We start from the raw sequence: 27,227 nt of genomic DNA on the forward strand, positions 1-27,227 counted from the left end.
TCATGCATGTGCTGGTTAGGCCATTAGCCATGGGAAATGCAGTTACAAGGAGTGGATGTGTCTGAATGGGATGCTTATCATAGGGTTGGTGTGGACTCTATGGACAAATACCCTCCCACTGCACTGTAGGGATTCTATTCTATTCTCATGAAGAAGAATGTACCTATCTCAATGTGTTGTGAATCTGTGGAATTCCCTATTCAAAATGCGGTGGATGCCAGGACAATGAGCAAACTTAATGAAGAGATACAGATTTTTTAATTTGCAACTAGTTGAAGGGTGAGAGAGAGAGCAGGCGGGAAAATCCAGCTGAGACTGAGGTTTTACCATATTAAATCATCACCGTATTAAATAGTGGAGCTGGTTCGAAGGGCTGCATTGCCTCTCCTGTGCCCAGTGCTTATGGTAATAACTGGAAAGCTGAATCCAAAACTCATGACTTTCACCCAAGGAGATTTTTGTAAAAAGCAGGATAGTCAGGTGGTCATTTCAAACTTAGACAATGAGGAAGCTTCTAGGAGATAATGATTTTGCGATTTTAAACCGGGGAGACAGTAATTTATACTTTTAGTCTGTGTAGTACATTCACAGCATCCAGAATAATCTGTTGAGAATATCTATCCTACACTTTCTTACAAAGCTAAGGTCTCTGATAATGAAAACCAAAAGACCCAGAAAACATCACCTCACCTCATTATGTGACAATAGACTTGTGATAAGTCTGGATGAATTTAGAACACAGATGGAAAGCGGGAAGATTAAATCCAGTCCCAAGATCCTGTGCTTAAACAAAGGAGACTACAATAGGATGAGGGAGGAGTTGGCTAATGTAGACTGGAAGCAAAGACTTTACGATGGGACAGTTGACAGACAGTGGAGGAATATCAAAGCAATTTTTCAAAGTGTTCAGAAAAAGTATATATCAGTCAAAAAGAAGGAATGTAGGAAAAGGAGTAATCTGTCATGTGTGTCTAAGGAAATAAAAGGTATACAAATTGCAAAGACCAGCGAGAAACTAGGAGATTAGAAAAATGTAAAAGATCAACAAAAGGATGGATGGGATTGGGAGGAAAAAGTGATGAGTAGCTATCCATAGGGCTGGAATAGCAGTTTACACTGCTAGCGCGGCAGTTATTGTATGGGGAACATATGGCCTCTAATTGTTGAAGCACTTTACTGTTACCATAGAGATAATCCTGATAAAGCTAAAAATCACAGCACACTCCGAAATCTTGTACTTCCAAATAAACCTGTTGGACTATAACCTGGTGATGTGTGGTTTTTAACTTTGTCCACCCCACTCCAACACCAGCTCCTGCACATCAGAATCTTGATAGACAACCAAACTGAAACTGAAGCACCTGTCAGATACTTGAGTTAGCCACGGGTCATGGGGGAGGGGTGTGTGGTTTAAGCACAAAGTGCTGAACTGAATTCCACTTTTTAACTGCTGTTGCCATGGAGATAATCCTGATAGGCAGCCTCCATTGAAAACCACAAATCACAAAGGTATAAGAATGGGAGCCATACATCAGACAGGGAGCAGTTACATGATACTGCCTGGAGGTATTTTGCATGTACACTATCCAGGTAACTGCCATGTCTCATCAATAAAGACTCAAAGAAGACCTCTCAGAGTTCTGTACCAAGTTATTCCTATCCAGCAGGGTTTAGGAATATGAGTACACAGCAGTCAGTCTTCACAGTGGAGAAAATTCGAGCTGGGCAAGCTAATGGAGCTAAAGGTAGACAAGTCTCCTTGCCCAGATAGAATTCATCCTTGGGTACTACCAGAGATGGCGGGAGAAATAGTGAATGCACTTAGAGTCAGAGCGCCCTGCAGCAGAGACAAGCCATTTGGCCCAAACTGGCCCATGCTGACCAAAATGTCCATCCATGCTAACCCCATTTCCCTGCACTTGGCCCATATGCTTCTGACTCTTTGCTGTCTATGTATTTGTCCAAATGCCTTTTTCATGTTGTGAACGAACTTGCCTCAACCACTTCTAATGGCAGTTCATTCCATACATGTAACACCCTCAGCTTTCCTTTTATTCTTTCTCCTCTAACCTTAAACTGATGCCCTCCAGTCCTCAATTCCCTGGGAAAAAGACTGAATGCATTTACCTTACCCAGGCCTCTCATTGATCTTATATACTTCTATAAAAGGTACCCCCCCTTGGTTTCCTCTGCTTTAAACAAAAAAACTCCTCGATTGTCCAACTTCTCCTTATGATTCCAACTCTTTAGCCCTGGGAACATCCTTGTAAATTTCTTCTGCACTTTTTACAGTTTAATAACCAAAACCTATACTGCATTCATCTCGTTTCCAGTGTTTCCCCACAGTGCTGGAACCGACGTGACAACGCCAGTGGATTACAAGCCGTGATCGATAATTAACTCCTTTACAACAATCCCATTTTTATCTTTTTTTTCCGATTATGCAGGTATTCTTTTGTCTTTCTGGTTGCATGACTAATTAAAGACTTGTCCGCATACAAAACAAATCTGTGCCTTAATTGTTCCTGGGCAATGTGCCATGTATTTTCTAGACTTGTAAAAACAAATGAAATCTCTCTCCACAATCACCACACTAACATGGACCTGGCTGTGTCTCAGTACTTTTTCCAGTCACACTGATATTTGAAATATTCGCTCACGGACAGAATGCAAACCTTTCCTTCCACATGAAAAGGCCAATGAGATTTACTTGATCCATGCTGACCTGAATATCAGATCTGAACATGAGGGTCAATTTCTCAATCGCAAACCCACCTGTTCAGTACCCTACAACAAGAAAACAAGTCACCATTGTTAATACAGGATTCATAAGACAATTTTAGTATTAAATTGTAGTTTCCTTGTTATGGCAAAGCTTTAAATCTCAGTCTCACAACTTCTTTCTTCCATGAACTGAAATCCAAACCAACCTCCTCACTGAATTTCCTCCACACCCACTTCTCACAGTCTCTCTCCTCTCTTTGAATTCAGTTTTCCAGCTCTTGTCTAAGGACTAAGAACCAAATCAATGAGTCTGATTCAGAGCCTGCCAGGTGTTGATGAATCCTCCCCACTCCACCCCCGACCCTACCTCCCAGGGTTTCCTTCCTGGTCAGAACCACATTGATTTTTTTTTACCCCAATCCTTTTATGTTCCCCACCCCCACCCACTGATGAGAGCCATCCCACACACACTGCTTCCTGCACACTCTGACCAAATCATATCTGGTTGAACTAAAATGAAACAAATTAGAACTCTAATTGCAGTTGCATCCTTATCCCTTTCCATGACAATCCTGAATCTTCACAAAAGAGTAGTGATAACTTTCTGCAAAATGCTCCCCCACTGATACTTCGACTGCTTGTCAGGTTACCAGGAGAAGGGCTATTCCCCTGGATCTTGTTCCCAGAGGGAGGAAGGGAGGGAGCAGCCAATGACAGATTACTCCAACATTTGGCCAGCAATGTGCCCTTGCACTGGTCTCCCCTCCCACAGCACATGCACCAAATAACACAGGAGTCTGGGTGATTGACAGTAGCTGCTGCCCAATAGAGATGAGCGGGTGGGGCTGGAGGACTGGGAAAGTGGGATTGTAAACAATGAATGAATGTGGAGGACACTGGGGGATGGACAGGTCAGTGAGGGACAGGATCAGTGCAGCAGCAGGAGGGATCCCAGACAAACTGAGCAATGGGGGAGAAACTACAGGAAGGTTCTGTTTGGAGGCTCAGGCAGGGACAGCTGGGAGACAGTATGGCCTGGTGGCTTGGGCATGTTTACTAATCAGCCTCTTCAAAGATGCTGTTACTCAACTCTGAACCCGATCCTCGCTGGTCCAGAGGTAAGAACACTACCACCATTTCTTAGTGGGCTAGTGGAAAGAAGGAGGAGAAAGTAAGGTCTGCAGATGCTGGAGATCAAAGCGAGATGACCTGGGGTATGCAGTGAGAGAGGGACTCACTGAAATCCTTGTAGAAGGAGGAAGAGAGCTTCTTCAAGGAAGGCATCCTTGCAAGAGGATTCGCAGTAGGAGATGACCTAGGGTGTGCAGTGAGAGAGGGACTCACTGAAATCCTTGTAGAGGGAGGAAGAGAGCTTCTTCAAGGAAGGCATCCTTGCAAGAGGATTCGCAGTAGGAGATGACCTGGTGTGTGCAGTGAGAGAAGGACTCACTGAAATCCTTGTAGAGGGTGGAAGAGAGCTTCTTCAAGGAAGGCATTGAGATGACCTCCTGAAGACATTCCTGAAGAAGGGCTTATGCCCGAAACGTTGAATCTCCTGTTCCTTAGATGCTGCCTGACCTGCTGCGCTTTTCCAGCAACAAATTTTCAGCTCTAGTGGAAAGAAGGGAAGGTTTTCTCAATCTCACTCACATGGAAACTCCATGAGCTCCTCCCACTTACTGTCTACGGTGGGGATGGAGGGGACAGAGCAGATGGGAAGGGTTAGGGATGTAGGGACTGTTGTGGTTCTGTTCGCCGAGCTGGAAGTTTTTGCTCCAAACGTTTCGTTCCCTGGCTAGGGAACATCATCAGTGCTATTGGAGCCTCCTGTGAATGGCTGCTTTGATGTTTCTTCCGGTATTTATAGTGGTTTGTTCTTGCCGCTTCCGGATGTCAGTTTCAGCTGTAGTAGTTTGTATGTGGGGTCCAGGTCGATGTGTCTGTTGATGGATGTTCTTGTCGCTTCCGGGTGTCAGTTTCAGCTGTAGTGGTTTGTATATGGGGTCCAGGTCCATGTGTCTGTTAATGGAGTTTGTGGATGAATGCCATGCCTCTAGGAATTCCCTGGCTGTTCTCTGTCTGGCTTGTCCTATGATGGTAGAGTTTTCCCAGTCAAATTCATGTTCCTGGTTGTCTGAGTGTATGGCTACTAGGAACATACAGCCCTACCACAAATCCAACCCAAACTCTGGATCAGATACGTCGATGGCACCTTTGTAATCATCAAAAACACAGAAATAGAAAAAACACACCGAATCATCAACGCCACACTCACAGGAATACGATTCACGAGAGAAGAGGAAAAGGATAGCCAACTCCCATTCCTAGACGTGTTAGTAGAGAGAACACCCAACGGAGAATTCACCACAAGGGTACACAGGAAACCAACACACACAGACCAAGTCCTAAACTATGAAAGTAACCACCCCAACACACACAAACGAAGCTGCATCAGGACACTATTCAAAAGAGCCACAACATACTGCAGTACACCAGAACTGCGAAAAGAGGAAGAGGAACACCTATACAAGGTATTCGCCAAAAACGGATACCCACGCAACCTTATCACCAGATGCCTAAGAGATAGACCACGGAACGAGGACATGCCACAACCAAAAGGACTAGCCACACTACCATACGGCAGGAGCGTCTCAGAACTGACAGCCAGACTACTGCGACCCTTAGGACTCATAACAGCACACAAGCCAACTTCCACACTCAGACAACAACTCACGAGAAGAAAGGACCCAATAGCCAGCATGAGCCAAACTAACGTAGTTTACAAAATACCATGCAAGGACTGCACAAAACACTATATAGGACAAACAGGAAGACAGCTAACAATCCGCATCCATGAACATCAGCTAGCCACAAATCGACATGACCAGCTATCCCTAGTAGCCATACACTCAGACAACCAGGAACATGAATTTGACTGGGAAAACACCACCATCATAGGACAAGCCAGACAGAGAACAGCCAGGGAATTCCTAGAGGCATGGCATTCATCCACAAACTCCATTAACAGACACATGGACCTGGACCCCATATACAAACCACTACAGCTGAAACTGACACCCGGAAGCGACAAGAACATCCATCAACAGACACATCGACCTGGACCCCACATACAAACTACTACAGCTGAAACTGACACCCGGAAGCGGCAAGAACAAACCACTATAAATACCGGAAGAAACATCAAAGCAGCGCTTCACAGGAGGCTCCAATAGCACTGATGATGTTCCCTAGCCAGGGAACGAAACGTTTGCAGCAAAAACTTCCAGCTCGGCGAACAGAACCACAACAACGGACACCCGAGCTACAAATCTTCAACCAGACCTTAAACATGTAGGGACTACCTTTCAAAAGGAACTAACTGGCATTGGTGTTACTAACAAGACTCAATACACAGTCACTAACACAAAGCTGGTGTATGTGAACTTTATCCAGAATATTAACACCTATAATCTATTAACACCTATGCAGACCCCAATGTACAGAGTTAAGTCCTGGATATTAATAACAGCTTTGTGTGTGGGAGATCATGTCTCATGAACTTGACTGAATTTTCTGAAGAAGTAACAAAGAGGATTGATGAGGACAGAGCGATGGACATGATCTATATGGACGTCAGTAAGGCATTCAAAAAGGTTCCTCATGGGAGACTGGTTAGCAAGGTTAGATCTCATAGAATACAGGACAACTAGCCATTTGAATACAGAACTGGCTCAAAGAGGGTGGTGACGGAGGAATGGTTATCAGGCTGGAGGTCTGTGACCAGTGCAGTGCCACAAGGAACGGTGCTGGATCCACTACTTTTCGTCATTGATATCAATGATTTGGATGTGAACATAAGTTAGTAAGTTTGTACATGACACCAAAATTGAAGGTGTAGTGGACAGTGAAAAAGAATACCTCAGAGTACAACTGGATCTTGATCAGATGGGCGAATGTGCTGAGGTGTGGCAGATGGAGTTAATTGAAAGTAGAGTCGCAGTTCGATAGGTTAGTGAAGAAGGCAGTTATTCTGCTTTCCTTTATTTGACGGCATTCCAAAATTGGCTGACCCATTAAACTGAACAACCAAAACATGATATCCCAACTGCTATACTCAGTGCACTACTCAATAACAGCTAGCATACCAAACACCACCTTCACTGACCTGTCTACCTTCAACCATACTTTCAAAGAACTATCAATCCACACTCGAAGGTCTACTTGTCTGTCAACACTTCCCAGGAACTTGCTATTATGAGGTTGAGTCCTATCCTGGTAACATCTTTCCGAAATCATGAAGAATACAATTAAATGCAGTATTCTAAGGTTGGCCTCACCAATGTCCTATACAGCTACAACATGACCTCCTAACTCCCATACTCAGTGACAGAATCCCTACAGCATTGAAAGAGGCATTCAGCCCATGAGACCTTACCAACCATTGAACAGCTTCCATGTAACCATGCATTTCCCACAGCTAACCCACCTAACGCACACATCTTTGGATTGTGGGAGGAAACCAGAGCACCCAGAGGAAGCCCACGCAGACACACACAGGGCGAGTGTGCAAACACCACACAGAGACTGGAATCGAACCAGAGTCCCTTTACTGAACAGTGCACTGACCAATAAAGGTCAGTGTCCCAAATACCACGTTCAACATCTGATCTCCCCGAAACTATGCAGTTGTTCTGAGCCCTTCAGAGGGATTGCAGGGGACAGGGAGAAAACAAGAACAGAGTTGAGGTATAGATCTATAAAATAACTCTCCATCCCGCCTCTCCCACTCTGTTGCTCCCTGTCTGCTCCTCCCCACCATGTTCCCCATAGCCCCCCTTGCTGTCTGCCTCCTCAGACCACCTGCCCCCTCTGTCCCCCTGCCCTCTCTGTCTGCCCTGTCCAGCCTCTCTGTCCATCCCCCTACTGTACTCCCATCTCCCCCCTCACCCCCCATTCGCCCACCCTCGTTGTCCCCTAGTTCTGAACTCCCCACCACAGGAAGAGACCTTGTCTATTTCCCCTATCCATGCCCCTCCTGATTTTATAAATCTCTCTAAGGTCACCCATGAGCCTCTGATGCTCCAGGGAAAACAGCCTATTCAGCCTCTTCCTGTAGCACAAATCCTCCAACCCTGGTAACATCCTCGCAATTATTTTCTGACCCCTTTCCGTTTGGAGAATATCGTTTTGTTAGGAAGGAAACCAGAGTTGCATGGAACATTCCAAAAGTTGCCTAACCAATGTCCTGTGCAGCTGTAATGTGACCTCCCAATCCCTACGCTCAACTCTCTGACCAATAAAGGAAAGCATACCAAAACCGAAACAACTGCAGATGCTGTAAACCATAATAAAAAAAGAAGTTTCTGGAAAAGCTTGGCAGATATGTAGCATCTGTGAAGAGAAATTCGAGTTAACATTTCTGAGAAAGGGTGACCGGACCCAAAACATTAACTGATTTTTCTTGACAGATGCTGCATGGCCTGTTGAGCATTTCCAACAACATCTGTGTAACTTTAAAGGGAATTGTGTCAGGCAGGTTTCTAATGCAGAAGGTGGTAAGTGATTACAACATACTCTCCTGGGAGAAGGTGAAAGCAGAAACAATCACAACGTTCAAGAGGCACTTGGGCAGACACATAAGCAGGCAAGGGTTGGCAGGGATATGGATCATATACAGGCAGATGGAATTAGTTTAGAATAGCATTATGATCCGCACAGACATAGTGGGCCAATTTTCGGGTGCTGTACAGTTCTGTTTTCCATTGCTAGAATCTTTTTTTGGAAGAAGTAACAAAGAGGATTGATGAGGGCAGAGCGGTGGACATGATCTACATGGACTTCAGTAAGGCATTCGGCAAGGTTCCCTATGGGAGACTGGTTAGCAAGGTTAGATCTCATGGAATACAGGGAGAACTAGCCATTTGGATACAGAACTGACTCAAAGGTAGAAAGCAGAGGGTGGTGGTGGATGGTTGCTTTTCAGACTGCAGGCCTGTGACCAGTGGAGTGTCACAAGGATCGGTGCTGGGTCCACTTCTTCTCATCGTTTATATAAGAGATTGGGATGTGAACATAGGAGGTGTTAGTAATTTTGCACATGACACCAAAATTGGAGGTGTAGTGGACAGTGAAAAAGCTGACCTCAGAATACAATGGGACATTAATCTGATGGGCTAATGGATTGAGGAGTGGCAGATGGAGTTTAGTTTAGAAAAATGTGTGGTGATGCATTTTGGAAATGCAAATCTTAGCAGGTCTTATACACTTAATGGTAAGGTCCTCAGGAGCATTGTTGAACAAAGAGACCTTGGAGTGCAGGTTCATAGCTCCTTGAAAGTGGAGTCACAGTTAGATAGGATAGTGAAGAGGCCTTTTAGTATGCTTTCCTTTAATGGTCAGAGCATTGAGTATCGGAGTTGGGAGATCATATTGAGGCTGCAAAGGACGTTAGTTAGACTACTTTTGGAATATTCCGTGCAATTCTGGTCTCCTTCCTATCAAAACAATATTGTGAAACTTGAAAGGCGTCAGAAAACGATCACACGGATGTTACCAGGATTGGAGTATCTGAGATAGAGGGAGAGGTTGAATAGGCTGTTTTCCCTGGAGCGTCAGAGGCTGAGGGGTGACCTTTTAGGAGGTTTATAAAATCAGGAGGAGCAGGGATAGGGTTAATAGACAAGGTCTTTTCCCTGCAATGTTGGGGTGGGGGGGGGGAAGAGTAGGGGGGGGGGACACAGTTATTTTTATAGATCTACAACTCAACCCTGTTTTCTCCCATCCCCTTCAATCCCTCTGAAGGGCTCAGAACAATTGCATAGTTCCTCGGAAGTGGAGTTTCAGGGACATCAGGTGCTGAAGGTTGCATTTGGGACGCTGACCTGTATTGGTCAGTGCACTAATCAACAAGAGGACCCGGATTCGATACCACTCTCTGTGTGGTGATTGCACATTCTCTCTGTGTGTGTTTGCGTGGGCTTCCATTCTGTGCCTGTTTTCATTCCAGACACTACTATTATAGGACAAGTCAAACAGAGAACAGCCAGGGAATTCCTAGAGGCATAGCACTCATCCACAGATTCAACCAATAAGCACATCGATCTGGACCCAATACACTGGCCACTGCAACGGACAGCTGGAACTGACAACCGGCCGCGGCAGATTCAAACCACTACAAATGCCGAAGGAAAGATCACAGAAGCGCTTCACGGGAGGCTTCCAAGCACTGAGGATGTCACCTAGACAGGGGACAAAACGTCTGCAACACAAATTCCCAGTTCGGCGAACAGAACCACAACAATGAGCACCCGAGCTACGAATCTTCTCACAAACTTTGAATTCCAGACATCTCTATGACTCTGTTTTGCTAAACTTAAAGGGTTTCAGAAAATATCTACAAGGTTATTGTTAGGGCTGTGGAGTTAAAGGGTGAGGCTGAATAGGCTGGGGCTTTTGCCCTGGAGCGTCAGAGACTGAAGGGTTACCTTATAGAGGAGCACAGATAGGGTGAATAGTCAAGGACTTTGTTTCCACCCAGTGTCGGGGAGTTCAAAACTAGAGGGCATTGGGTTTAAGGTGAGAGGGGAAAGAGTGAAAAGGGACCTGAGGGACAAACGTTTCACTCGCAGGCTGCTGTGTGTATGGAATGTGCTGCCAGAGAAGTAATGAATGCATGGAGGGTTACAACATTTAAAAGGCGTCTGGAGGGATACATGAATAGAAAGTGTTCAGATTGCTATCGGCCAACTCTCCCAAATGGGACTGGATCAGTTTCGGATATCTGATAGACATGGACGGGTTGGACTGAAGGGTCTGTTTCATGCTGTATAACTCTCTGACTCAAAGTGCTTCAGCAAAATAGTGGAAATCTACAATAAAAACAAAACGTGCTGGAGAACCTCAGCAGGTCGGGCAGCTTCTGAAATGGTGACAGATGCAGGAAACATTGCAGCCTTGAAGAAGTGTTTAGATGGTAACACCAGGCATGTGTGCTTGAAGACCGGTATGGAGATTTGGGGGCATTGTGTTCAACAATTTTATACCAGAGACTCTGACTCCATTTTATTCTGTATTTCTCTGTAATTCCCTCTTTTCGGAAGCAGGCAGGATTGGGAAGCAGTGGATAATGTAAATGATGTGTGAACTTCCTAGTGAGAGGATTCGAGTACAGGAGCAGGGATCCCTTTCTGGAAGGGCCTTGGTGAGACCACACCTGGAGTACTGAGTGTACCTTTGTTAATCTTTCCCAAGGAAGGCTATCCTGGTTATTGAGAGAGAGTAAAGGAGGGTCACCAGACTGAGTCCTGGGACGTGGAGGTAGTTAAGGACTGGAGCAACTGGAAATCAGAGTTTATAAAATATGGATCTGGGGAAGTGCAGCAGGTCAGGCAGCATCAGACGAGCAGGAAAGTTAACGTTTTCGATCAGGACCCTTTGTCAGTTCTCATGAATAGTCCTGTCCCGAAACGTCAACTTTCCAGCCCCAGCGTATTCATGCTGGTCATCAAGTACCCGTTTATTCTAGTCCCACGTTCTGGCACTCAGCATGTAATCGATATTGTAGTGCCTGGTGTGATCATCTAAACACTTCTTCAAGGCTGCAATGTTTCCTGCATCTGTCACCACTTTAGATGCCGCCCGACCTGCTGAGGATCTCCAGCACTTTTTGTTTTTATTGCAGATTTCCACCATTTTGCTGAAGCACTTAGAGACAAAGAGCTGTACAACTCCAGATTTTGTTGACTCTAATTCCTGTGATGTCAGGACTGATGAATGAAGAGGGACTCAATCCTTGTTTAATCCTCCTTTCCTTTGGCTTTCTGAGCCGTTGAATCATCACTGATATTCTACCTCCCATTCCCTGACCTGTACCTGACCCATCTAAGCCTACACTTTAGTTCCCATCCCGCTGCCAAACTAGTTAAAATGTCACCAATGAAACTGGCAAAAGCCCCTATGAGGAGATTTCTCCCAGCTCTGCCCAGGGATAACTGGTCAGGCTGGTATAGGTCCCACCTAACTCAGAAACAGTCCCAGTGCCTGAAGAACCTAAACCCTTCTCTGGTACATCATTTGTCCAGCCACACATCCAGCTGATCTTTCCTCTTATTCCTGCTCTCACAAGCACATGGTACTTTCCTTCCATTCGGTGCAGCACAGCTATCTGTGGTGTCATGACCCTGGCTGTTGCTGATTTCCCTGAGAGGCCATCCTACCTGTAACCCCCCATAACCGAATCCCAAGCAGTATACGGTATCTGTTTGGGAAGGGGATGACCACTGAGGACTCCTGCACTCCTTCCTGAGCCTTTTGCTTGATCTGATGGTGACCCATTCTCTTTCTGCCTGTGTAACCCTCACCTGCAGTGTGACTAACTCACTAAACATGCTGTCCAAAACATTCTCAGGATTGCAGATGCTCCAGTGAGTCCACTCACAGCTCCAGGTCTGAAAAGCAGTTTCCCAGTAACACTTCCTGCACAGATAGCTGTCAGGGACACTGGAAGTGTCTCTTATTTCCCACATTGTACAAGAGGAGCACAGCACAGTCTGAGGGCTCCTGTCACAACATCTCCCTAGATTCATCTAGTTACTCCCAGAGTGGAGCGAAACCCTCCCAGTCTAAATTTCATCCGGTTTCTGCTGCCACGCTCCCCTTTTCCGTTTCCTCCTCCTGCAAACACCAAGGGTCCAGTGACCCTTCCTCAGAACCGATGACAGCTGGGAAATTAGAATCCCAACAATGTGGAAACTGGCCCTTCGGCCCAACAATTCCACACCCACCCTCTGAAGTTTATCCCACACAGATCCCGGACTAATGCATATCCCTGAACACTATGGGAAATTTAGCTGGGCCAATTCACCTAACCTGCACATCTTTGGATGACAGGAGATAGGGGTTAAAGAGTAAATAATAGGTGGGGATGGAGGTTAAAGAGAGACAGGAACATTTGGAAAGAAAAGGAGTGGATAACAATCTGGCTGGGAGGGTGCATAGCTGTTAATGGAGGAGACAGGAACCTGTGTCTGGCAGCATCTCAGTGGAGGTGATGGAAATGGTGGCTGACGATCTATGTTCTGCTGCAAAAAAGACAATGAGCTTCCAGTTGCTTGCCACTTTAACTCACAAGCCTGTTCCCTGGCCAACATCTCTGTCTCATGCTTACTGCAGTGTTCCAGTGAAACTTGATGCAAGCTGGCAGAACACTCCAGAATGGCCTCCAATTTTAAGGATAGCAATTTCCCCTCCCATACAGTCATCAATATGGTTAGTGCATCTCCTCCACTTCTCGCATCTCTGCTCTTGAACCCCAACACCTCCAACCGCAACAAAGATGGAATCCCCCTAGTCCTCACCTTCCACCCAGATACAACACATCATCCTCCACCATTTCCACCACCTACAATCAGATCCCATCAGAAATATATTTCCCTCCTCACCCCTTTCAGCATTCCACAGAGACAATTCTCTCTGAGACTCCCTCATTAGATCGATGCTCCCCACCAACCCACCCTCCACTCCCGGCACCTTCACTTGCCACTGCAAGAGGTGTAAAACCTGTGCCCACACCTTCCCCTCACCTCCATCCAAGGCAACACAGGATCCTCCCACATCCAACAGAGATTTCCCTGCCCATCCAAACACCTCATCTATTGTGTCCGCTGCTCTCTATGTGGTCTCCTCTACACTGGAGAGTCAGGATGCCAACGTGTGGAATATTTCAGGGAACATTTCTGGGAACATGCACCAATCAAATCCACCGCCCTGTGGCTGACCACATCAGCTACTCCCCCTCCGCCACCACGCTGTCAAGGACATGCAAGTCTCAGATGTCCTCCACTCCCAAATTTGAGCCACCCAAGGCCTGGAGGAACAACACCTCATCTTCCACCTTGGGACCTTTCAACCACACAACATCAATGTTTCGTCATCTCCCCTCACCCACCTTATCCCAGATTCAACCCTCCAACTCGGCACTGGCCTCTTGAATTGTCCCACCTGTCCATCTTCCTTTCCAATTATCCACTATATCCTTTCACCACTACCCCTCCATCTACATCTACTTGTTGCCTTTCTAACTCCCTTCCCCCAACCCCACACACCCCTCCCTATTTATCTCACAGCCCTCTTCCCTCACCACCCATATTTCTGATGATGAAGTGCTTATATGCCCAATACATGATTCTCCTGTTCTTTGGATGCTGCCTGACCTGCTGTGCTTTTCCAGCGCAACAATTTAAAGCAAGTTAGAAAAATAACAACTCATCTCCCACTCGGGGACCCTGCAATCCTCTGGCTTCAACATCGAATTCAATAATTTTATGTCCTGAACGCTCCCACGTCCTAGTTTCTTTGCCCCCTACCCCACATACCAGGCCTTGTTATTACGTAGGAGAAAGTGAGGACTGCAGATGCTGGAGATCAGAGCTGAAAATGTGTTGCTGGAAAAGCGCAGCAGGTCAGCCAGCATCCAAGGAGCAGGAGAATTGATGTTTCAGGCATGAGCCCTTCTTCAGGAACGAGGAAGATGTGCCAAGCAGGCTAAGATAAAAGGTAGGGAGGAGGGACTTGGGGGAGGGCGTTGGAAATGCGATAGGTGGAAGGAGGTAAAGGTGAGGGTGATAGGCCGGAGTGGGGGTGGGGGCGGAGAGGTCAGAAGAAGATTGCAGGTTAGGAAGGTGGTGCTGAGTTCGAGGGTTGGGACTGAGACGAGGTGGGGGGGAGGGGAAATGAGGAAACTAGAGAAATCTGAGTTCATCCCTTGTGGTTGGAGGGTTCCTAGGCGGAAGATGAGGCGCTCTTCCTCCAGCCGTCGTGTTGTTATGGTCTGGCGATGGAGGAGTCCAAGGATCTGCATGTCCTTGGTGGAGTGGGAGGGGGAGTTGAAGTGTTGAGCCATGGGGTGGTTGGGTTGGTTGGTCCGGGTGTCCCAGAGGTGTTATTACGTAGCCAGCCATTACACAGTACCTATGGTTAGTCACTAACAGTCCCCATAAACAACTATTCACCCTCCCCCAGCCAGATTGTTATCCACTCCTTTGTCCAACTGCTTCTATCTCTCTCTTTGGATTCTATCCCCACCTATCATTTATTCTCTAACCCCTACCTTCTGCATCTAAACCGACATTTTTTTTCTCAGTAACATCAGTACCTGAGTTAAAAATCACACAACATCAGGTTATATTAACAAGTTTAATTGGAAGCACACTAGCGTTCAGAGCGACGGTCCTTCATCAGGTGATGACAATCATCTGATGAAGGAGCCTCGCTCCGAAAGCTATTGTGCTTCCAATTAAACCTGTTGGACTATAACCTGGTGTTGTGTAATTTTTAACTTTGTACACCCCAGTCCAACACCGGCATCTCCAAATCATCAGTACCTGAGGTAGGGTCACCAAATCCAAAATGCGAACTGATTTCTCTTCACAGATGCTGTCAGATTTGCTGAGTTTTTCCAGTATCTTCTGGTTGTTGTGTGTGATTTACAGCATCTGCAGTTCTTTTGGTTTTAATTTACCCGGAGAACCTATTTCAGTCTAGCAGGCTGAAACAGTGTTTATCAACCTTCCCAATCCACACGAACTCCACCCCTCTCCCAGTCTCTGCTGTCTCTTCCAATCCCTTCACACTCAGAGTTCCCCCCCCCCCTCACAGTGCCAGTGATCCGGATTCGATTCCTGCCTCAGGCAGTTGTCTGTGTGGAGTTTGCACATTCTCCCTTTGTCTGCGTGGGTTTCCTCCGGGTGCTCCAATTTCCTCCCACAGTTCAAAAATATGCAGGTTAGGTGAACTGGCCATGTTAAGTTGCCCATAGTGTTAGGTGACGGGGTAAAAGTAGCAGGGTGGGTTGCTCTTCAGAGGGTCGGTGTGGACTTGTTGGGCTGAAGGGCCTGTTTCCACACTGTAAGTAATCTAATCTAATCTTTTCTCTCGGGTGGGGGAATTCCAGAACTAGACGGCACAGGCTTAGGGTGAGAGGGGAAAGATATGAAAGAGACCTGAAGGGCAACATTTTCATGCAGAGAGTGCTGCGTGTATGGAATGAGCTATCAGAAGATGTGATGGAGACTGGTACAATTGCAACATTGAAAATCCATCTGGATGGATATGTCAATAGGGAGGTTTGGATGGATATGGGCTCGGTGCTGACAGGTTGGGCTAGATTGGGTTGGGGTAAGTGGTTGGCATGGACGGAATGGACTGAAGGGTCTGTTTCCATGTTATGCATCTCTATGACTCTATGACCTTCTAAACAATTCTGTATCCAAATAGCTAGTTCTCCTTGTATTCTACAGTGTCGAACTTGCTAACCAGTCTGATATGTAGACGTTTATGTCTTACTGAAGTCTAAGTTAGTGACTTCCATGCACAAAGCCATGCTACCTCTCCCTAATCAGTGGGGAGTGGCCTTTCCTTCCCACCTTTCTCAAATAATGGAGCCCATCTTCCAGCACCTCATCTGTGACTATCAATGACACAAATATCTCAGCGAAGGGTCCATCAAACACTTCCCTAGATTCCCACAAAGTTCTGCGTTACACCTGAGCACGTCCCAGTGATATATCCACCTTTATGCATTTTAAGACATCCAGTAGTCCATCCGTTTTAATATGGACACTTCGAGTAAAAAGTGAGGTCTGCAGATGCTGGAGATCAGAGCGGAAAATGTGTTGCTGGTTAAAGCACAGCAGGTCAGGCAGCATCCAAGGAACAGGAAATTCGACGTTTCGGGCCAGAGCCCTTCATCAGGAATCATATGGACACTTGTCAAGTTATCACTATTTATTTCTCCAAATATAAAAGCTGCCACATCCTCCTTCAGTAAAAGAATCTCGTGTAGAATCTCTCTCACCTCCTGCGGTTCCACAGACAGCTTTGATGATTTTTGCGGGTACCTATTCTCTGCCTGGTTACTTGTTTGTCCTTACTGTATTTGTAGAATTGCTTTGGATTCTCCTCAAACTTATTTCTTAAACCTATCTCATGTCCCTTTTGCCCTCCTGGTTTACCTCCAGTATATTTCTACTGCCCTTATACTCTTCTAGGGAGTCACACAAACCCAGCTGTCTGTACCTGTCATATGCCGCATTTATTTTCTTGACCAGGGCCTCAATTTCTCTTGACAGGTAGCATTCTCTACACCTACCAGCCTTGGCCTTAACAGGAACATACTGTCTATGTACTCTCAATGTCGCAGGCCTATGGAGGCAATGGCAGATGAGGACAGAGAAGCAATCATTCTCAGTAAAGACGTAATATTGTGAAAGGTAACAGCCTAAAGGTAGATGGGTCTCCTGGCCCTGATGGAATGCATCCCAGGGACTAAGAGAGATGGCGGGGTTGGGAGAGAACACAACAAGCGCATTGAACAAGGGGGAACAAGTGGATGTGGTGCATCTGGATTTCCAGAAGGTATTTAACAAGTTGCCACACAAAAGGCTGCTGTATAAGGTAAAGGCTGCACAGCATTATGGGTAATGCATTGGCATGGATGGAGGATTGGTTAATGAACAAAAATAAAGAACGGGGACAAATGAGTGTTTGGGTTAGTGTTGGCACTCCAACTGTTACAATTTACACAAATGTTTTGGAGTTGAGGACCAAGTGTACGATGTCAGAGTTCACATTTAACATTAAGATGAGGTAGAGCAATGTGTGCAGAGACCACTGTCAGTCTACACAGGGATACAGATAGGTTAAGTGAGTGACTTAGGGTCTGGCAGATGGGGTATAATGTTGGGGAACGTGAGGTCATTCATTTTGGTCAGACTAACAGCAAACTGGATGATTAAAATATTGAAAACTTGCAGCATGCTGCTGTGCAGAGGGAGCTGGGTGTCCTTGTGCATGAATCACAGGAAGTTGGTTTGCAGGTGCAGCCGGTAATTAAGGCAGTGAAGGGAATATTGTCCTTCATTGCTAGAGGGATGGTTATGCTGCAGTTGTACAGGGTGCTGGGGAGGCTACACGGGGAGTACTGTGTACAGGTTTGCTCTTCTTACTTCAGGAAGGATGCATTGACACAAGAGGGGGTGCAGAGGAGGGTCACTAGTTTGAGTCAGGAGTTGAGAGGGTTGGTGTATGTGGAGAGATTGAGTAGACTGGGACTATACTCTTTGGAATTTAGAAGAATGGGAGATTGGATAGGAAAAATAAAATAATGAAAAGAATAGATAAGATAGAAGCAGGGAGGTTATTTCCACTGGGGGTGGGTGAAACTAGAGGGCATAGCGTCAAAATAAGGGGGAGCAGATTTAGGACTGAATTCAGGAGGAACTTCTTCAGCTAAAGGGTTGTGAACCTGTGGAATTTCCTGCTGAGTGAAGCAGTTGGGCTTTCATCTTGAATGTCTTTAATGCAAAAGATAGATTTGTGAACAGGAAAGGACTTAAGGGTTATGGTGAGACAGCAGGAAAGTGGAGCTGAGACCATGAAAAGATCAGCCCTGACCTTTTTGAATGGCAGAGCAGGCTTGAGGGGCCAGATGGCCTACTCCTGCTCCTCTTCCTTATGTTCTTATGTTACCATTTTCCAGCCGTCCCTTTACCTGGGAATAGCCTCCTGCAAACAAATTTTGAAAGGTCTTGCCTCATGTCATTAAAATTGGCCTTTGTCCAAATTAGAACATTAACTTTTACATCTGATCTCTTCTTTTCTAAAGCCAGTTTAAAACTAGTAGAATTATCAGATAATCCAATCGGCCCATCACATCCACACTGACCCTCAGAGCCTCCTACCCTACCCCTGTAACATTGCATTTCCCATGGCCAATCCACCTAACCTATACACCCCTGAACACTATGGGCAATTCAACCTGGATAACTCACCCAACCTGCGCATCCCTGAACACTATGGGCAATTCAGCCTGGATAACTCACCTAACCTGCACATCCCTGAACACTATGGGCAATTCAACCTGGATAATCCACCAACCTGCACATCTTTGGAAAATGGGAGGAAACCAGAGCACCTGGACGAAACCCACGCAGACAACCCCAATAAGGTGATCATCCCTCTCTTATCTCCGTTCCATCCAAATAACTTCAATGGGCGTACTCCCAGGAATATCCTCCTGAAGCACAACCATAATGCTATCCCTAATCAAAAACTCCACTCCTCCTCTCTTGTCCCCCGTTCTATCCTTCATATATCATCTATACCCTGGAACACTAAGCTGCCAGTCCTATCCATCCCTGAGCCACATTTCTGTCATACCCATGATATCCCAGTCCCATGTTCAAAACCATACCCTGAGCTCATCTCCCTTCCCTGTCAGGCCTCTTCCATCAACGTAAATGCAGTGTCACTGCTCAGTCCCACCTCATTCTGTGCCTTGTACTTGACTGCTTGACTTCTGAACTGTACCAGCCTCAGATTTACCTCTTTTCTCACTATCTATTTGGGTTTACCCCTGACTTCCCCACTGGTTTAATGCTTCCCAAATATCACTAGCAAGTCTCCATGCCTAGATATTAGACATCTTCCAATTCAGGGACAATCCATCCTTATGCAGTTCAACTCTACCCCAGAGTAGATTATAATGATCCAAAAATGCGAATCCTTCTCCCCTGCACTGGCTCGTTAGCCACTCATCCAGCACCACCTCCTCTGTAATATGGACATTTTTCAAGATGTCACCGTCTATTTCCCCACATTCTGGATCACCCATGTCCTTCTCCACAGTAAACACTATTGCAAAATACTTGTTTAGTATCTCCCCCATCGTCTGCAGCTCCATGCATAGGCTGCCTTGCTGATCTTTGAGTTACTGTATTCTCTCTCTGGATGGCCTTTTGTTCTGAACATAATTATAAAAGCCCTTTGGCTTATCCTTAACCCTACTTGCCAAAGCTATCTCCCTTTTTGCCCTCCTGATTTCCCTCTTAAGTACACTCCTATTGCCTTTATACTCAAAGACTTTATTGGATTTTTGGATTAGAATAAATTCAAAATATTACATCTTGATAAAACAAATGAGGGCAGGACTTACACTAATTAAAAGTAGGGCCTAGTGTAGTGATATGGAACAAAGAGACCGAGGGGTTCAGTCTTTTGAAGTCTGTGTCACATGTAGACAGTATGGTTCAGAAGGTGATTAGCACACTTACCTTCATTGTTCAGACCTTGGAGTAGAGGGAGTTGCTTTGTTGAGGTTGTAAAGGATGTTAGTGAGGCCTCTTCTGGAATACTGTGCCCAGTTCTGGTTGTGCTGTTATAGGAAGGCTATTATTAAATTGGAGTAGATTCAGAAGAAATTTACCAGGATGGTGATGGGAATGGAAGGATTGTGTAATAAGGAGAGGCTGAGACATTTTTCACTAAAGCGTAGGAAGTTCAGGGGTGACCTTATTAGAGGTTTATAAATTCATGAAGAGTATGGATAAGGTGAATGGCCGAGGGAGAAGGGAATTCAAGACTCGGGTGCATACTTTTGAGAAGAGATGAGAAAGGTTTGAAAAAAAAGACATTAGGGATGTTTTAATTTTTATCCATGTAGAATGAACTTCCAGAGGAAGTGGTAGCTGTGAATACAATTATAATATTTAAAAGACATTTGGATAAGTACATTAATAGGAAATACTTGGATGAATGTGGACTAAGCAGAGGCAGGTGCGATTAGTTCAGTTTGGAATTATGGCCGACATGGATTGGTTAGACCACAGGGTCTGTTTCCTCGCTATCTCTGTGAATGCCTCCATCCTCACAACTCTCCCAATCACTGTCACCTTATCCATCCTCACAACTCTTCCTTCTCTCTGTAATTCCTCTGCAGCGTCAGAACGCTCCCTATCTCTAATCTCCTCCAGTTTCTCAAACCTCTGCTATATGTGCCTTTCCTTAATTCCAGTGTTGAGGATACCCTCATTCACTCTGATTGGTTGGAGGACAAACTGGCATTACCTGGTCCTCGAGTCTCACCCTCTGCCTCCTGTTGGCCTGCACTGACATCAATCACTGCAGAGACCTTTTGTTTTTGCTGCTGCTCATCAGGTACGAGAGAGAGGGTTCATTCCGGTTTCTCCGAATGTTAGACATTAACAACAACTACCTGCATTGTATGGAGCTGTTCATCTTGACAAATCTACCTAAAGTGCTTCACGAATGATGGAAACGTTGATTAAACAGAACTATTTTCAGATACAAATTAAAAGGAGGACAGAAAGGGTTAGGGAGAATATTCCAGAGGAACGTGTCCTCGGCAGCTCCAATCATGGATTGATGTAGGTGGGGAACAGCTTACAATGGAGACAGTTCGTGGCTAAACATAGGTTAACAATCCCATGCCCTAAGGCCTTATCCACACATCAGGCCTTGTCCCCACAGCCTGTCATTATAAATTACCTATGGTTACCCCTAACAGTCCCAATTAACAGCTATTTACCCTCCCAGCCTGATAGTTATCTAATCCTTTATCATTTCCCTGGGGCAGGCTACTTCGATGTCACCTTCAGGAGCGTGAAGCAATGCCAGCAGCTCCTGAAGGTCTTCAAGGAAAAGGAGGGGAAGCCGCTGTTCTCCATCTTGTCAGCGGTCCCGCTGTGTGTGCTTCCTGCACAGAGGAGTCGGGTTGTCATGATCCACACGTACAACCCCTATGTTCAAGCAACTGATGTCCTGACGTTCCTGAGGAGATATGTGTAGGTTGAGGGAGAAAGCACTGACTGGCACATTCCAAGGTCCAGGACTACATGTTGAGGGACGCGCTGAAGCTTGGGGCAGCTGCCGCCAAAGCATGGTGGGGAAAGACCACCATGTAGCATCTGCCTGCCTAAGAAGAACAGGGGGCCCACGTAGTCATTTGGGCTCTGCTGGCACCTCAGCTCAAAATATAATCATACCGACCTGTAAATAGGAATGATTACTCTGTTTCGATATGAAAAGAAATGGAATGGTTACCTATGTACTACGGCATGTCCAGTTGTATAGATCAAAGTATCTATGAATAAAGTATATTTCTAAAATAAAAAAAACTTTTATCCAACTGTTCTTCTCGCTCTATCCCCACCTACCCTTTACTCCTTACATCCTCCCCCACCCTACCTTCTGCATATAAACTGACTTTTTTTCCTTGGTTACATCAGTTCTGAGGAAGGGTCACCGGATCTGAAACTTTAACTCTGGTTTCTCTTCACAGATGCTATTAGGCCCGCTGACATTTTCACGAGCCTCCTGGTTGTTGTTTCTGATTTACAGCATCCACAGTTCTTTTGGTTTTAATTTACCAGGAGGTTTGAGGCGGAGAGGTCAGGAAGAGGATTGCAGGTTAGGAGGGCGGTGCTGAGTTGAGGGAACCGACTGAGACAAGGTGGGGGGAGGGGAAATGAGGAAGCTGGAGAAATCTGAATTCATACCTTGTGGTTGGAGGGTTCCCAGGCGGAAGATGAGGCGCTCCTCCTCCAGCCGTCGTGTAGTTTAGATTAGATTAGACTTAGTGTGGAAACAGGCCCTTCGGCCCAACAAGTCCACACCGACCCGCCGAAGCGCAACCCACCCATACCCCTACATTTACCCCTTACCTAACACTGGGCAATTTAGTGGCCAATTCACCTGACCCGCACATCTTTGGAGTGGGAGGAAACCGGAGGACCCGGAGGAAACCCACGCAGACAGAGAACGTGCAAACTCCACACAGTCAGTCGCCTGAGTCGGGAATTGAACCCGGGTCTACAGGCGTGTGAGGCAGCAGTGCTAACCACTGTGCCACCGTGCCGCCCACAGGTGTTGGCCGCCCGAACCAACCAACCCAATAACACCTCTGGGCCGCCCGAACCAACCAACCCAATCACCCCGTGGCTCAACACTTTAACTCCCCCTCCCACTCCACCGAGGACATGCAGGTCCTTGGACTCCTCCACCGGCAGAACACAACTACACGACGGCTGGAGGAGGAGCGCCTCATCTTCCGCCTGGGAACCCTCCAACCACAAGGTATGAATTCAGATTTCTCCAGCTTCCTCATTTCCCCTCCCCCCACCTTGTCTCAGTCGGTTCCCTCAACTCAGCACCGCCCTCCTAACCTGCAATCCTCTTCCTGACCTCTCCGCCCCCACCCCACTCCGGCCTATCACCCTCACCTTGACCTCCTTCCACCTATCCCACCTCCATCGCCCCTCCCCCTAGTCCCTCCTCCCTACCTTTTATCTCAGCCGGCTTGGCTCTCTCTCTCTTATTCCTGATGAAGGGCTTATGCTCGAAACGTCGAATTCTCTATTCCTGAGATGCTGCCTAACCTGCTGTGCTTTGACCAGCAACACATTTGCAGCTGTGATCTCCAGCATCTGCAGACCTCATTTTTTACCAGGAGGTTGTAATTCAGGTCTAGCAGCCTCTCTGCTGTCTCTCCCACTCTCAGTGACATTGCCCCTGCACAGCTCATGGTCATGTGTCATCTTGCTGGCCACGCCTCTTATTCATTGCCATTGGCTGGAAGGACCACATCAACTCACCCCCTATTGGTCAGTGAGCTGCCATCAATCAGCCAGGCCCCATTGTGATGTGAGTGGTGGGCTCCTACCTCTCTCTGCCCTGGGATGAGCTTCATCATTCACAGTGAATGGGGCAGTATCACAGAGCACAGGGGCTGGGGGCTATTCAGCCAATAGGAGCTGTACTCTCTCCCTCTGGAGATGCTGCAAATCTGTCCCAATTCCCCTCACATTTGGCCACAATCTCCCAAGACTTTCCTTAAAAAGTAAAATTGCAAATCTGTTTGAGAATACCTGCTGAATCTGTGTCCACCTGCTGTACCGACGGTTCCAGATGCTCAGAATGTACTGAGTAAATTATAGGTCACATATTCACCTTGCATTATTTGCCAATTAACTTAAAGTAGTTGCTAAAATTGTGACATTATTAAAAATTCCCCTCTTTCTTCAAATTAGATATCTTGGAAACAAATCTACACCTGGTCATAATCACTGCTTAACCTTCTCAGATCCAAGGAGAATTATCTGTGCTGAGATGTACAGCACAGAAACAATGGTCCAATTCGCCCATGCCAACTAGGAATCCTAAACTAACAGAGTCCCACTTGCCAGCTATTGGTCTGAATTCCTCAAATCCCTCCCTATTCATGTACCCAATCGGATGCCTTTTAAATGTTGTAAATGTATCAGCCTCCATTACTTCTCTTTGCAGCTCATTCCATCCATACAACAAATTCAGCTTGAAAACATTGCCCCTTAGATCCCTTTTAAATCTTTGCCCTCTCCACTTAAACCCAAGTGGTTTTGTTTTGGACTCACTTAACCTGGGGAAAAAAAGACCCCGGCTGTTCACTGTATCCATGCTCCTCATGATTTTATAAATCGCCCAAAGGTCACCTCTCAGTCTTTGACTCTCCAGTGAAAATAGCCCCAGCCTATTCAGCCTCTCCCTGTAGCCCAAATCCTCCAACCACAGCAAAGTCTTTGTAAATTTTGCAGAACCATTCCAAGTTTCACAACATCCTTATTAGAACAGGGAAATTCGAACTGAAAACAGAATTCCTGAAATGGCTCAATCAATGTCCTATCCAGCCACAATATGACGTCCCAGTTTCTGCACTCAATGTATTGACTAATAAATATAAGCGGACCAAATATCACCTTCACTACCCTGCCTACCTGTGACTCTACTTTCAAGGATCAATGAACCCACACTCCAAGGTCTCTTTGTTCAGCAACACTCCCCAGGACCTTCCCATTAAGTGCATTAAGTTCTGCCTTGATTTTCTTTTCCAAAATGCAGCAGCTCACATTTGTCTAAATTGGACTCTGTCTGCCATTCCTCGCTCCAATGGTCCATCTGATCAAGATCCTTTTGTATTCTGAACTAACTTTCTTCACTGTCCATTACACCTCCAATTTTGTTGTTTTACGTAAACCTACCTCATATGTTCAAATCCAAATCATTTATTTAAGGATTCAAATATCCATTCCCGCAGCACGCTGCTTTCCACAGGCTTCCAGTCCAGAAATCAACCCTCCCTCACCACCCTCTGTCTCCTACCTACAAGCCAGTTTTATATCCCAATGGCTAGTTCTCCCTGCATTCCATGTTGTCTTACTAACCAGTCTGCTTTGTGGAACCTTGTTCAATGCCCATATAGACAACATCCAGAGTCTGCCTTCATTAATCTTCCGATCACTTCTTCAAAGAAAGTCAATCAAGTTAGAGAGAGACAATTTCCCATGCACAAAGTCATGTTGACGATCCCTAATCATTCCTTACCTTTCCAAATACATGTAAATCCTGTTCCTCAGAATCCCTTCCAACAACATGCCTGCTACTGACTTCAGGCTGGCTGTTCTCTTGTTCCTGGCCTTTCCTTACCACGATGATATAAATACCTCAGGAAGGGGCACTGCAATCACTTCCCTAGCTTTCCACAAATTGCGGGAATACACCTGATCAGGACCCAGGGACCTATCCACCTTGATGCGATTTGAGCCATCCAGTACCACCTCCACTGTAACATGGACAGTGTTTATCACTGTTTATTTCTCCAAACTCTCTAGTTTCCATACCCTTCTCTAATAAAATAACAACATGAAATACTTGAATAGTATGGTAACTCTCCCACCTCCTGTTGTTCCATACTTGGCCTTGTTGATCATTAAGGGGTCCTATTCTCTGTCTGGTTATTCTTTTATCCTTGATGTATTTGTAGAATTTCTTTGGATTCTCCTTAAACCATTTCCTGAAGCTATTTCATGTCTCCTTTTTGCCCTCCTGATTGCCCTAGAGTATATTCCTGTAAAAACATGATCCTGTACTCCCAATTACTCTGCCTCTGCCCTATCTACTCCCAGGCAAAGCAATTGCACTCCAGGACATCCCAGAACGTTTTCCTATTTCAAGGACCGCAATTTCCCTCACACTTGATCAGCAATGCCCTCCAACACATATCCTCCACTTCCCGCACCTCTGCCTTTATACCACCCCTCCCAACTAAATTAAGAAAATAATCCCCTGGTCCTCACCTGCCACGCAATCCGGAAACAGCACATTAATCTCTGCCATTTCCGCTACCTAGTCAGACCCCACCACCAGGGACATATTTCCCTTCCCAGCCCTAACTCAGTACCACCTTCCTAACCTGCAATCTTCTTCCTGACCTCTCCGCCCCCACCCCCACACCAGCCTATCACCCTCACCTTAACCTCCTTCCATCTATCACATTTCCAACACCCTCCCCCAAGTCCCTCCTCCCTACCTTTTATCTTAGTCTGTTTGGCACACTTTCCTCATTCCTGAAGAAGGGCTCATGCCCGAAACGTCGATTCTCCTACTCCTTGGATACTGCCTGACCTGCTGCACTTTTCCAGCAACACATTTTCAGCTCTGATCTCCAGCATCTGCAGTCCTCACTTTCTTTGAATTGTGGGAGGAAACCCATGCAGACACTGGGAGAATGTGCAAATTCCACACAAACAGTCGCCTGAGGCTGGAATCAAACCCAAGTCCCTGCTGCGTGGGCAGCAGTGCTAACCACTGAGCCACAATACTGTGGGATCTTCAGTGCTGATGTGCTGCCCCACTGATACCTCAGTCACTCACCCTGCCTCATTTCCCAAGAGAAGAGGCGGTGATATCGCTAGCCAGTTAATCCAGAGACCCAGATAACCATCAGGGAACCTGGGTTTGAATCCAGACACGGCAGATAGTGGAATGTGAATTCAATAAAAATCTGCAATTAAGAATCTAATGACGACAATGAATCCACTGTCAATTGTTGGAAAAACCCACCTGGATCACTCATGTCCTTTAGGGAAGGAATCTGCCATCCTTACCTGGTCTGGCCTACAGGTGACTCCAGACCCACAGCAATGTGGTTGATTGTTGACTGCCCTCTGGGCCCAGCCAGTCACACCCTCATCCTGTGAATGAACAAAGGAAAAAAAGGTCAAGTCTTCTATGCAACCATACTATTCTTACAGAGAACAGTGATCTCCTGGGAAATTTGCTTCTTAATTCCCCACTGATTATTGGGGGAGGGGGGTGGTTGGTAGTACAATCCCAATAAGGTGATCACTAATTTCTAACTTCCCAATTCCCTGGATGTACTCCCAGGAATACCCTCCTGAAGGCCAGCCGTAATGTTATCCCTCATCAAAAACACTTCTCCCCTGCTCTGTTGCCCCCTTTCTATCCTTGCTATAGCATCTATACCCTGGAACATTAAGCTGCTAGTCTATCCATCCCTGAATGATGCCTCTGTAATTGCTCTAATATCCCAATGCTATTTCAAAACATACCCTGAGCCCATCTGCCTGACCTGTCGGGCCTCTTGCATTGAAGTAAATGGAGGTGCTCAGTCCCACCTCATTCTCTGCCTTGCCCTTGACTTTTAACGTATGAACCGCACCAGCCTCAGACTTAGCTCTTTCCTCACATTCACTTTGGGTTTTCTCCCCTTTGAGAATATTCTGCTCCCTCTCTGAGACATCCTTGACCCTGACACCAGGGAGGCACCTCCCCATTCTGGAGTCTCACTGTCAGCTGCAGAAACAGCAGTCTGT

The 27,227-nt window shown here is 46.1% G+C and overlaps 1 long non-coding RNA gene across 2 annotated transcripts in view; it reads left to right on the plus strand.

Annotated features, from left to right (window-relative positions):
• The window catches only part of LOC132815943 (uncharacterized), a 56,041-nt gene extending 34,404 nt beyond the window's left edge, over positions 1–21,637 (plus strand). For both annotated transcript variants that reach the window (XR_009644723.1, XR_009644722.1), the window contains one exon: positions 21,155–21,637. This is a non-coding gene — a long non-coding RNA (uncharacterized LOC132815943). The remainder of the gene's footprint in view (positions 1–21,154) is intronic.
• Positions 21,638–27,227: the final 5,590 nt, after the last annotated feature.

This window comes from Hemiscyllium ocellatum, chromosome 5, assembly GCF_020745735.1.
Source record: "Hemiscyllium ocellatum isolate sHemOce1 chromosome 5, sHemOce1.pat.X.cur, whole genome shotgun sequence".
NCBI lineage: Eukaryota > Metazoa > Chordata > Chondrichthyes > Orectolobiformes > Hemiscylliidae > Hemiscyllium > Hemiscyllium ocellatum.